Source organism: Schistocerca gregaria, chromosome 5, assembly GCF_023897955.1.
Source record: "Schistocerca gregaria isolate iqSchGreg1 chromosome 5, iqSchGreg1.2, whole genome shotgun sequence".
Classification (NCBI taxonomy): Eukaryota; Metazoa; Arthropoda; class Insecta; order Orthoptera; family Acrididae; genus Schistocerca; species Schistocerca gregaria.
Window position 1 is genome coordinate 353,113,652 of NC_064924.1, and position 13,849 is coordinate 353,127,500.

The window sequence follows — 13,849 nt, forward strand, 5'->3', positions numbered from 1 at the left end:
AGAAGTCCATCCATGTTTTTGCTACAAGCCATCATTAACAATCATGTAGAAATTCCTTTTAGAACTCAGACACCCAAAGGAAGCTTTGAAAAAGAACAGTTAATCGATACCAGTGAAGACGTAGCTAGAATTGCATATGTTTTGTATACTGGTACCATTTCAGGGAAGGTCAGAAGAAAACTCTGAAAAAATGATCTGAAATGTAGGTCCCATATCGGTCCATACAGTAAAATTGAAAGACTTACTGTGTTGTAAGAAAACTGATTGGATCTCAGAAAAAATGGGTATACATCTCACATTCCCTGAAAATGTAGCATGCCATATGTTGGACAGACTGTAAAATAAATAAATAAATAAATAAATGAGCAAATAATAAAAAATTAATAAAAAGATGGAAAAAACAAGAGAAGACTTTCTGGGAATGAATATATATATATATAAAAAAATAGAAAGAAACTTCCACGTGGGAAAAATATATCTAAAAACAAAGATGATGGGACTTAACAAACAAAAGCGCTAGCAGGTCGATAGACACACAAACAAACACACAAAATTCTACGGTTGCTTCTTCAGGAAAGAGGGAAGGAGAGGGAAAGACGAAAGGATGTGGGTTTTAAGGGAGAGGGTAAGGAGTCATTCCAATCCCGGGAGCGGAAAGACTTGCGAGCGCGCTTCCACACACACACACACACACACACACACACACACACACACACACACACACACATATATATATATATATATATATATATAGACACAAGCAGACATATTTAAAGGCAAAGAGTTTGGGCAGAGATGTCAGTCGAGGCAGATGTGCAGAGGCAAAGATGATGTTGAATGACAGGTGAGGTATGAGTGGCGGCAACTTGAAATTAGCGGAGATTGAGGCCTGGTGGATAACGAGAAGAGAGGATATATTGAAGGGCAAGTTCCCATCTCTGGAGTTCGGATAGGTTGGTGTTAGTGGGAAGTATCCAGATAACCCTGACGGTGTAACACTGTGCCAAGATGTGCTGGCCGTGCACCAAGCCATGTTTAGCCACAGGGTGATCCTCATTACCAACAAACACTGTCTGCCTGTGTCCGTTCATGTGAATGGACAGCTTGTTGCTGGTCATTCCCACATAGAAAGCGTCACAGTGTAGGCAGGTCAGTTGGTAAATCACGTGGGTGCTTTCACACGTAGCTCTGCCTTTGATCGTGTACACCTTCCGGGTTACAGGACTGGAGTAGGTGGTGGTGGGAGGGTGCATGGGACAGGTTTTACACCGGGGGTGGTTACAAGGGTAGGAGCCGGAGGGTAGGGAAGTTGGTTTGGGGATTTCATAGGGATGAACCAAGAGGTTACGAAGGTTAGGTGGACGGCGGAAAGACACTCTTGGTGGAGTGGGGAGGATTTCATGAAGGATGGTTCTCATTTTGAAATGAAATGTTTGTGTTTGTTTGTGTGTCTATCGATCTCTCAGCGCTTTTGTTTTGTAAGTCACATCATATTTTTCAGATTACTTAAATCATGCCAGAAAACACCTCAGCGCTGTCTCCCTCTGTTCACTGATAAATACCTATTAACAGGTTTTTCAGTGAATGGTTTTATTAGAACTTTGGTAGTTTGTGTTGTTGTTTAACAGTGCCAGAAAATAACTTGTAGGGTACACAGTTTGGAGTCTCTATAGTAACCACCAAGATCTGTGTGCACCACCTGAAAATGACACTTTGCTTCAAACAGAAAATACTTGTACACCAGGAATGTCCATTCTGTCTACAGTACTTCGATAGCCCTTCACATATTTAAGATTTGCCTGCGCTGCTGTGTTTGCGGCATAAGGAGAGAACTGTAAAGTCCTCTTGAATAACTCAGGTGTGGGCTATTCATCAGTTGTTGCCACTCAGGTAGCTGACTGTGTGTGGGGTGGACACAAGGCTTTTTTAGATTAAGCGGCTCTCCATCCAATCCAGATAATGATAGCTGTAGTAAATCCAGAAGTATCCGTGTAAGATCAAAAGAAATGCCTCCCACAGCTGACACTATTAACATCCTAATAGGAATCTACCGAAGCATTCGCAACAAAGTGCCAGGATTTGAATTGGTCATGAAATTTGATAGCTGTGAGATTTTTGGGAAAAATTTATGTGTATATCGAAAGTATAGGTAAATGGGAAACAAAGGCAGTGTATTTGTTGCAGTAGACAAGAAACTCAAATCCATCAAGATAGAAGTTGTAGCTGCCTTGACACTGCGCAAAACTCAGCATGAGGATAGGCCTAAAATGATAATTGGATTCTTCCATCGCCCACCAGACTCATCTCCTGATGTAACCAAAAACTTAAGAGAAAACCTCAGTTCACTTGAACATAAGTTCTCCCAACATACTATTATCACCATTGGACACTTTAATCGTCCAACAGTAAATTGGGGAAATTTACAGTTTTGTTAGTGGTCAGCACGAGAAGACATCCTGTGTTACATTACTAAATACCTTCTTTGAAAACTAACTAGACCAGATAGTTGATCGTGGTGAGTGTTATGATACATCCTGTGAAACTCTGAAACCTACCTTGAACAGATAGTTAGGAACCCTACTCATGATAGAAATATATTGTACCTCTCTTAGGACATCCACATCGAAACTGGGATCAGTGACCATGACGTGATTGTGGCACCAATAATTACCAAATTACAAAGGACAGCTAAAACAAGCAGAAAGATATATAAATGTTGAGCAAACTAGATTTAAAAAAAGATTAAAGGAATAATTGACCATGCACTGGACAGATGTGTGTCCAGCGGAACATTTCATAATGGGAGGGATCCTCCATGGTGTAGAGGAACTGTAAAGAAACTTCTAAAGAAACAGAGATTAGTGCATAATAAGTGTAAAACAAGTGTAGGACTATAGATAAAGAGAAGGTGACTGAAACACGTTTGGGTGTCAAGAGAGCAATATGTAATGCCTTCAATGACTACCATAACTGAATTCTGTCAAATGATATTTCACAAAAGACAAAGAAATTGTGATCGTATATAAAGGCTGTTAGGGGCACCAAAGTTAGTATCCAGTGCCTAGTGAATGAGACAAACTGAAATTGAAGGCAGGAAATCAAAAGCTGAAATGTCCAACTCTTTATTCAAATTTTCCATGACTACAGATTGTTCATGTAATATTAACAGTTATACTGAAAAGTGCTTAAAAATATCATGAACTGCAGTATAAAATGCTAAAATTGCTATCAAAAGTGCGTGTAAATATAGTGAACTGTGGTATAATATGTTAAAATTACTATAAAGTGGAGAGATATCCACGAAGCATGCAGATATTGTACATGACTATTCCTCTTTGAATACATTATTACATCAATTTGAATCTAAGTTTCCGTTAAGACATATGAATATAAATGAGGATAAAAACGAAGAGAGAAGGTGCTAACCTCAAGAATCCAAGTATTATGTACTGTGAAGAGTTAATATATTAAATTTGGAAATATAATATAGAACTGAAATGGTATTATAGTACAGTGCATATTTATCTTTTTCATGTTCAAACTAAAGGTTAAAGAAGACAACTGCCTGCCACCCTTGCTTCTTTTGTAGTTCTCTCTCTCTCTCTCTCTCTCTCTCTCTCTCTCTCTCACACACACACACACACACACACACACACACACACACACACACACACACACACACACACACAAGTTAAACTATCAGTGTGCGGTAAAGTCAATATTTGTAGTGTAATAGATTGCATACAGCTGTTTACCATGTTCCACCCATTTTGCCTCAATAACCTAATAAGTGAACAAGTAACAAGTGAGAGTAAACCTGTATACATAGCACTCCACAAATGATGGATATCTCCATAACCGAGCACCTAGAGTACACTGCACTGTCATTGGTAACACACTATACATAGCTCTTTTGTTTTGCTAAGGTTTTAACACTTTTGCTAGTCACTTGTACACTCGAAAACCGGAATTGTTTTCGTTTAATGGAATTAATTTAGAGTCAATTTTTTTAAAGAAAGTACTTGCTGATAAATTCATGAAATTCACATACAATTTTATTTAATCAGCTAAAAACTCTGACACTGGCCTAACAGCCCAACCAGTCAGCTATGAAACTTTTCAACAGACAATATGAACCTGTTTAACAGCAACTGCATCAGCCATTCATCTGACACAGGGCAGGGAATCAGTCTTTATGTTGTAAGCTCATTCTTAACTATCAAAGAAGCATTAGTCCTGTGTATGTTCTAACAATCACGTACTAATGAGGAGGTATTGAATAGGATTGGGGAGAAGAGAAGTTTGTGGCACAACTTGACTAGAAGAAGGGATCGGTTAGTAGGACATGTTTTGAGGCATCAAGGGATCACAAATTTAGCATTGGAGGGCAGCGCGGAGGGTAAAAATCATAGAGGGAGACCAAGAGATGAATACACTAAGCAGATTCAGAAGGATGTAGGTTGCAGTAGGTACTGGGAGATGAAGAAGCTTGCACAGGATAGAGTAGCATGGAGAGCTGCATCAAACCAGTCTCAGGACCGAAGACAACGACGACGACAACAACAACAACAACAACAACAACAACAACAACAACAACAACAACAACATGTTCTAACAAATAATTTCGATAAGCTTCTATGCGTGAATTTAATATTTTTTATTGTGAAATCTTGTTTTCAGACCCATGTTGAAAAATTTTCAACAAATAAAATTACAGTAATTCTGGCACCTCCATGATCAGGTCTACTTTCAGTCCACTTACCCCAATGATATCATATTTAAATACCCTAGTGGTTGCTGTGAAACCAGATTTAATACATATCAGCTATAGCAGTTTGTACACAAGACAGGCGGTGGGGCAATGCACAATGGTAACGAGCGTAATAGCACCTGATGCTCCAGCCAATAGTACCACTCTGCTGCATTTGCTTGTAGCACATGCAGATGCATGTAGAACATTTACACTTATTGTTCATTTGACTTCATGTATTGAGAGGTTATTGAGCCACTGGGTTACAATGTAATACTGCATTAAAAAGTGACAGTGATAGTTTTCCAAGCAGATAAATTCTGCTAGCAGAAACAATGGCAGGGTGTAGCACTTATCCCTGAATTGAAGGTTATCAGGGTAGGCAGCTGGAGTGTGAGGCATGAGAAAGACACAGCGATCAGACTGAGCACGGAGAGCACACTGGCACCGCCACAAAGTATTTTCAGTCTCTCTGGGCAGAATGCATCACACTGCCGCCTCCTTACATGCACCCCACTATAGCATGATTGTTTTAAACAGCAGCTAGTACGATTGTTGGACATGGTAGACTAGTACAAAGTCTTCTAAATTCAGAACACCACCGCATACACTGTCATGCACTTTAACTTCTTTTTCCTGTGTGACTACAGCTCATTCTTTAAGTAGATTCGGCTAATGAAGTTATGAGGGATATTAATTTGCTGAACTGAATGAAAAACAAGACGGTACTATTTATATTTTATGACTGTGATTACGTCTAATTCAATAAAACAATGGTCAGTGAGAACCGATATGGTTTGTTAACTGGTATGCTTCCTTCTTTTACTTAAAGAAATGAAACACAAAAGATGTTGAACTTTTCAGAAAGTCATGTCAGCTGTTGGACAGCGATACTGTTTCTGAAATGTAACACTAGTCATACAAAAGGCTTAAAACTGCTTTGCAGCCAACAGCTCAACTGTTAATTCTATACAAATCATATAACTACAAATTAATAATTTACACATATGTGAATACATAAAAGTTCAGTTGTAAAATGTATTGTTGCCCAAATGAGCATCACATTAGAATTGAACCATTGTTGACTACTGACAAAAATTTGCTCAATCTGATGAAATCTCCACACAAAAAGCATATTTGCATATTTTCGCCCCATATTTGGAGTCCAGGCAGGTAACTTTTAACAAAGTATTTAATCACATTATCGGTAATAGTTGTAATTGCAAAGGCGGTCATGTCTAAGTAGTATATGGTCATATTTTGTCAGTCTTTTAACTAGTCAAATGAAAGTATATGGTTCCAGAGGACTTTTCAAGTCTCAAACATCTATGACATTATGATGTATACATTTCCTGACTGCAGTGACGAATTTAAAGTTGCACCAAGGCCGAACCCGGGTCTCTGCCTAGTGTTTCCAGTGTGTTCAATTATATTATTTTGTAGTGGCTTCATACTTGACTTTTCCCGCATCATATCTTTCTCAAGACGGGACTATAAATTAATGACTTGGAACGATGGATTAGTCATTTAAGCTATTGAAATGCAAACATTTATTTATGGTTACTAAAAGTTTCGCTGTTTAGTAGTATTAACTATTAGTGCGACAAATAGACTATAGTGTTTAATCACGGGTTTTATCGGCTGAAATATGAAGACGGAATCAATATTTAATGATAGACATGCTGTATTGTGCAGACCATGGCGTATCAATTAAACCATGGTTGCAACTAAACCAGTAGTCAAAAGTTTTTTCTCCGCCGTAAACAGTGCGCAGAAACAAGTCATCGTATTATGCAAGGGAAAGGCTGTAGTGTTTTGGAGTGATGTTCATCATGGGTAGCACGTTTTCAGTATTGCAACGCTCAGTGCGTTCCACTACGTAAAAAATGAGTCTCATTATCAGTCAATACTTTTCAGCAACGATGTCCGTTTCTCAGAAACTTCAAAAGGCCGCATTTCAGTATCCAGTGCAACAAAACACATTCGCAAGTCCAACAAATAAACATGTTCGTCATTTGTTCTGTAGGAGGAAATACAAACTGTAGTGGAAGTGAGAATTATGTAAAATAATTTCATCACCCTGCAAACTGCGTTTTAAATTACGTTTGGGTTTACTAGCTATAACATCATATTAGCCTTAGTTCATTGAAATATAACGTTTTTATATCTCCTTTCAAGTTTTTTATTTTGCATTTCGGAATTTGACCGTTAAAAACCATTGCATATTATACCGTTCATATTACGTTCTTTGTTTTAAAACTAGATATCAAGCAGGTGGAGAATCAATAGCTCTTCCATGTCCTAATACAATTTATTTATGGGCCTTCTCAGCATTGTGGCGAATTATAAGAGGAATGTACTTCCTACGTGTATCGCAGGAAACGTAATTAACTTTAAAGATGTGGAGCTGTTCAATAGCCCATCTTACTGAAATTGCGGGACATACATGTTGGGTTCTCTTTTTCACATATGTACTTACTTGTGTTTTTATAAATACGTTGATATGATGCTCAATTGTCTTTTGTGGAAGTATATATTGCACAAAAGAAGATCGAAACAAAATAGTTGCGAAGCTGCGACAAACGGGCACGGTCTTCAACACCACAGGGTAACCAACATACCGGAGAAAGCTGATTGCTGTAGCCAACCAATGCGCTACTGTACTTAAAGAAGATATATTTTGCCTACAGGAATTGAAAGATCTTTGGATCAGCGCAGCGGAAACTTCGTTCTGAATATTTAGAAGAGTCGCAAGAAGTGTAAAAAAAAGTTACACAATTGTAATGCGTCTCTTCCTTCAACAGCTTGTTATTTCAAAGATATTGATTCTTATGTGGCGGTTTCTTTGAAAGATGCAACGTCTGCTAAGGAGTGGAGGGCTGTATAGCCCTAGTGTAATTGAATTGAATTTGAATATTCATGTAGAACACTGAATGTTCTGCTTTGATTCCAGACCTGTAGTGTTTACAGAAATTAATGCGTTTTCAAAGTAGCCAAGAAGCTTTAATCCATGGACATAAAATTACATCTCCCAGTAGAACGGCCAGGGCAACATTAAAGATCGCCGGCAGGCTAAAATACCACAAGCCATACCCACAGATCTGGAGCCTGATTAGTACGTTCGCTAGTCAAACTCTTAAGAGTTGTTAGCTATTCTACAATTAGTTACGAGAATCATAACTTCGTTACCGGCAAATGGAATATAACTATGCGAAACGTGTTTGTATGATTAATATAAAATTAATTGGTAATAACGCATTTCAGTAGTCATCCTTTAATATTGCCATTGATGTTGTGGTCTTTAGTCCGAAGGTTGCCCAGATGAAGCACTTTCTGCTAGTTTTCCTTGTGTAAGACTTCCTCTCTACAATACAACTGTTATAAAGTAGGATGCGTCTGTACTTCGGAAACAATGTTTCAGCCCAGAGCAAAATTTCAGAAGTAGAAGATACAATGAGGACTGCCATCTGTCATAGTGCATCTCCTTCACTCAGTTTTGTAAATGATTTAAATCAATATGTAGATGGAACTTAGCATATGCTGCAGGGAAATTTGCCGTTAGCCTTGCTGTTCATGTTGTATATTAAAGACTTTGCAGACAATATTAATAGTAACCTAAGATTTTTGCAAACGATGCAGATATCTATAATGAAACAATATCCGAAAGAAGGTGCATAAATATTCAGTCATATCTTGATAGGCTTTCAAAGTGGTGAAAAGACTGGAAGCTTGCTTTGAATGTTCAGAAACGTTTTCATACAATGGAAGAACATAATATCCTATCACCATAGTGTCATTGAGTCTTTGCGGGAATCGGCCAACTTCTAAAAATATGTTGATATCACACTATTTAGTTGTATGAAATGGAATGATCACATAGGCTCAGTTGTATGTAAACCCAGTGATATGCTAGGGTATATTAGTAATATACTGGGAAAATGCAATTAATCTACACAGGAGGTTGCTTACAAATAACTTGTGAGACACGTCCTAGAATATTGCTCAAGCATGTGGGACCACATGGAAATAACAAGGGATATTGAAAACATGTAGAGAATGACAGCATGAATGGTTATAGGATTGTCTGACCTGTGGGAGGGTGTCACAAAGATGCTGAAGAAACTGAACTAGCAGACTCTTGAAGATAGACATAAATTATACTGAGGCATCCTACTTACATAATTTCAAGAACAGGCTTTAAATGATGACTCAAGGAATATACTAAAACCTCCTATGTGTCACTCACATAGGGATCATGAGGACAAGATTATACTGATTACAGCATGCGCAGAGGCATTTAAACAGTCATTCTTCCCACAGTCCATATGTGAATGGAATGGGGACAAACCCCAATAAGTGGTACAATGAGTTATACCCCTGCCATACACTTCACAGTGGTTTGCAGAGAATAGACATAGATGTAGATGGTCACACACTACAAGTGTGGAAGTAATTGTACCCAGCCGGTACTGGAACTGGACATTCTTTGTGGAAAGACTAAGCATTGGTACCTCTCAAATAAGATGAAAATAAATTAAGAAAAAACTCATGGTATGGTATACAGCTCAGCTAACACATACACCTGAATCATGAAGACACTGTGAAGTTGAATAGAATATTTTTATTAGCCTTTCAGTATTTTTCATACAATTGGCTTCATCAAAGTTTACAGAGGGTTTTAGTTTCAGTACGATATTCAAATAGTTACAGAAAGGGGAGAAAAGGAACTAAAGACCTTTTCTTCAGCATTATGTAAAACAATGTTTTATACAGTAATTAAATACACACATAAGAAAAGAATCACAGTAAATAACTAGCTTATATAATATCAAAACATTTTCTTCATAACCTAGGTGAAACACATATGTTGGTGATTAGTTTCTAAGAATTCTTCAGTTCTATAGAATTCGTTGTTTTTTATCCAGGTTTGCAATCCATTCTTATATTTATTTAGTGGTACTGTACGAGCTGAGCATGGTAACATATTGAAAAAATTTATGCTTAAGTACGTATAGTTATTATGGACTACAGCAAGTCTTGCGGAAGGCAAGTCCTGCAGGTGACCGTTTTTTTATACTGCGTGCATGCACATCACATATCATGCTCAATTTTTTCAGATTTTCTCTGGCATATATTAGGCAGTTATGTATGTACATGCTTGGCACTGTCATTACGCCAAGAGATTTAAAATAATTTCTGCAGGACTCTCCGGGTGCTAACCCCCCTCCCCCCCCCCCCCTCCCCGTGCATCTGATTGCTTTTTTCTGCCATCTGAAAATACATTCAGCCCCTGGGGAGTTACCCCAAAGCAATATTCCATTTTGCAGTTGGGAATGAAAAAAAACATAGTATGAGTGGAGTAGCAATTGCTTCCTCACACTGTTTCTTAATTTATACAATAAGAAAAGTACTCGTGCTTGTTTACTACATAGATAATTGGTGTGTCCTTCCCATGAGAGCTTTTGGTCTATGATTAGTCCAAGTAATTTCACTGTTTTGTTTTCATTTTTAGTTACTTTGAAATTAAATATTATTTCTTCTGTTTTTGTTTGATTTATGCACAGTTGGTTAGCCTGACACCAGTAATTAGCCATTTGCATCATTTCTCTATTTTTTTCCAGTACACTCTGTAAGTTCTCTCCTGTACTTATTAATGTCATATCGTCAGCATATAGTATGTTCTTACACGGTATGTAATTCGAGAAGTCATTAACATAGACAATGAACGGAAAAGGTTCAAGAACAGAGCCTTGGGGTATTCCTCTTTATATAGGGAGTATTTCTGACCTCTGCTTATTTGCATATACAAGTTGTAACCTATTGCTTAGATAAGATCTGAATAGTCAGAGTGTGTCATCTTCAGTGCCATAGTATTTGACTTTTTGATGGGTATGTCATGTGACACCGAGTCAAAAGATTTACTTAGGTCAATAAGTGTTCCAGACATCGATACCCTTTTTTCATACCCTTCATAAACATTGCTTACCTAAGCTTCTACTGCTTTTACAGTTGACAGGTGTGACCTGAAGCCAAACTGTTGTTCATTAAAAATTTTGTTGGTTTCAAAATACCTGTATATCTGCTAATGCACACAATTTTCTACTAACTTGGATATGATTGGTACTATTGAAATGGGTCTGTAATTATTTGGGAGGTTTCTTTCACCTTTTTTATACACAGGCAATGTAACTGTGAGCTAAAGACAGTCGGGGAATATTCCTTCATCAAGTACTCTGATAGTGAAAGAAGTGGCATTGCAACTTCTTTTGCTATACATTTAATGATGAGGTTACTGAGTCCATGATAATCTTCTGTTTTGGAATTACTTAATTTGTTTATTGACTTATGAATATCATTTAATGTGATTCGGGTCCAAGTGAACGTCTCACTTCTTGTCTGTTTTGCCCAAGTGAGCAATGCTTCTGCATCAGATGCAGAATTGATGGGTGGGGTGGTGATGCTATTTACAAAATATTCATTGAGAATATTTCAGTCAATAGGGATACTCCTTTCTTTATTGGTGTTATCAATTTCCCTTTTAATGACAGTCCAGGTAGCTTTACATTTATTTTTAGAATTTAAAATATATTCATCATTTGCACAGCACTTAGCATTATTTATTTCTAATCTGTAATGGTTTCTCATTTTAGTGTAATTTTCCTTGTCCCTATCACTGTTATGAGTTTTGTCTTTCATAATCATCAGTAGTATTCTGAGTTTGTTAAGTTGTGGGGTGTACCACTTGTTAGTATTTTGTTGCTTATGAGTAATATTACTCTGGTACCTTTTGGTTACCAAGGGGCACGTCATTTCTACTATATGCTTGCTCGCTGTCAGGAAAATGGAAAAACATTTATTAACCATTTTCTTGTTATCCATTACATGAGTCCAATCCATTTCTTTTAACTGGTTTATCATTTTGTTTACATTGGATTCACCTAGAATTCTATATGTCACTTCTCTCTCTGTAGAACTGAAGGCCGACTTTTCTATTTGAAGCCATAGCCCTGCATTATCTGATATACCTAATTCTATTACATCACATTGTATGGAGTCTCTTTGTACATTGCTAATTATGTTATCAAGGCATGTGTTCAGTCTAGTGGGTTTTTCATTGATACGGTAATAGTTTAATCCTATGAATTACATTTTTTCTCTTTGCCCTTATATCTATGTTAATATCACCTACAATTACAATTCTATGCTGTTTATATTTTGACAACAACAATATTAAAGTATTAATTTTTTCTATAAACACTATCTCTTCAGAGCCTGAGATTCGATAGATTGAGACAATTACAGTTTCCTGTTCATGCATTACCACACCGGCGACTTCTATTGTAGCTTCAAGGCATATTCCACTAAGGTCTATAACTGAGTAATGCAATTCAAGGTTGCTTTTGACATATGTTGAAACCCCACCATGTGTAATACTTTTTCTGCAGTAGCTTGTAACTAACGAATATCCAGGAGGAACACACAAGTCTATTTCAGTGTCTTTCATACAGTGTTCATTGATGCATAGAACACTGCAGTTGATTTTATCTAGCCGGTGTTGTAATTCATTGATTTTACACCTAAGAGATTGTACATTTATATGAAGGAAGGGGAAACTGTCACTGCTACATAATGGTATTCTACTTTCACAGAACTTTCTGTATTCATTTATTTTCGCTACATGATATAGGGTTGCAGAATTATCTGAATGATTTAGACTGCTGCAGTTTCCACTTAATGTGGTTTCTAACTTTCCTTCATCTGCAATTTCGTTTTCTCTAAAAAAGGAGGTGTACAGTCATGCTCTGTGGGACTGTCTTTTAAGACAAGGCTGCTGCGTGCTCGTATTTCATTTACAACTTTGTTTATCTCCTGACACAAAAATGTTTTCCATGGTAATTTAGATGCTCACCATGTTCAGTGTACAAATTTCTTTCAAGTCCACTAATATCCACTACATTGCATTTAGCATAAATGGAACATAGTTGTTTGATTTTAATATTTGTTTTACGAATCTCTTTGTTAACACATGACTTATAGATCAAGTCATGTCTATGAGGTATCGTCACAACAATAGTGTTTTCCACCTTACTTACATCTAAAAAATTTGGTAATAGATAGCAAACTTTTGTGAATAGATACTCTGATATGTATGCAAAAAAACAGTAATATGTTGACTGCTCTCTCTCTCTCTCTCTCTCTCTCTCTCTCTCTCTCTCTCTCTCTCTCTCTCTCTCTCTCTCTCTCTCTCTCTCACACACACACACACACACACACACACACACACACACACACACACACACACAGGGGGGGGGGGGGGGGGGGCACAAATGTACCAAAGGCTGCTGAATACAAGAGAGAACTTTAACATACCTCTGCAGCACTGCATTTCAAAAAATTCTATTTATGATCCATGTTTCACCTCTGTACATTGCTATCTTCCAACAAATACCTAAAAAATAAACTTCCTAACACTTAAATTTGTATTTCATGTTATCAAATTTCTCATTTTCAGCAATGCTTTTATGCTACTGCTAATCTGTGTTTTATGTTCTCTCAACTGCTATCACCAGTTACTTTGTTGCCCAAGTAGCAACACTCATTTACTATTTTAGTGTCTCATTTTCTGATCTAAGCCCCTTGCATCACCTGATTTAATATGACTACATTCCCTTACTTCCTTTCACTTATGTAATAAAATGAAACACCTACTGTCATCCTTATGATGTTATTTACTATATGGCTGCCATTTTTGGTACTTCACTACACCATTTTCAGGCATTAACTGACACTGAGGGGGTTAACACCAATTGTATAGATGATTCATCAGTGGCCAACATCTGTAAACTGTTTTTTGCAGACTACCTGTAACAATGATATTGTGTCTCCAGCTATCAACTGCCAACTTGATGGTTGTCACTGACTACCTGTAATGATGATGTTGTATCTCAACCATCGACTACAGACTTGATAGTTGGAGATAATGTCGTCATTACAGGTAGTCTGTAGAAGCCAGTTCACAGATGTTGGCCATTGATGAATTGTTTATATGATTGAATTAACCCCCTATGTGTCATTGAATGCCTGAAGATGATGTACGGA

General features: G+C 37.3%; 2 protein-coding genes across 2 annotated transcripts in view; one reads left to right on the forward strand and one right to left on the reverse strand.

Annotated features, from left to right (window-relative positions):
• The window catches only part of LOC126272141 (zinc finger protein 358-like), a 64,569-nt gene extending 57,170 nt beyond the window's left edge, over positions 1-7,399 (reverse strand). The window contains exon 1 of the mRNA XM_049974755.1: positions 7,230-7,399. The gene's annotated coding sequence lies outside the window, so the exon portion shown is untranslated. The remainder of the gene's footprint in view (positions 1-7,229) is intronic.
• LOC126273341 (dynein axonemal heavy chain 10) overlaps positions 1-13,849 on the forward strand; it is a 1,458,287-nt gene that overhangs the window by 502,077 nt on the left and 942,361 nt on the right. The window lies entirely within an intron of this gene.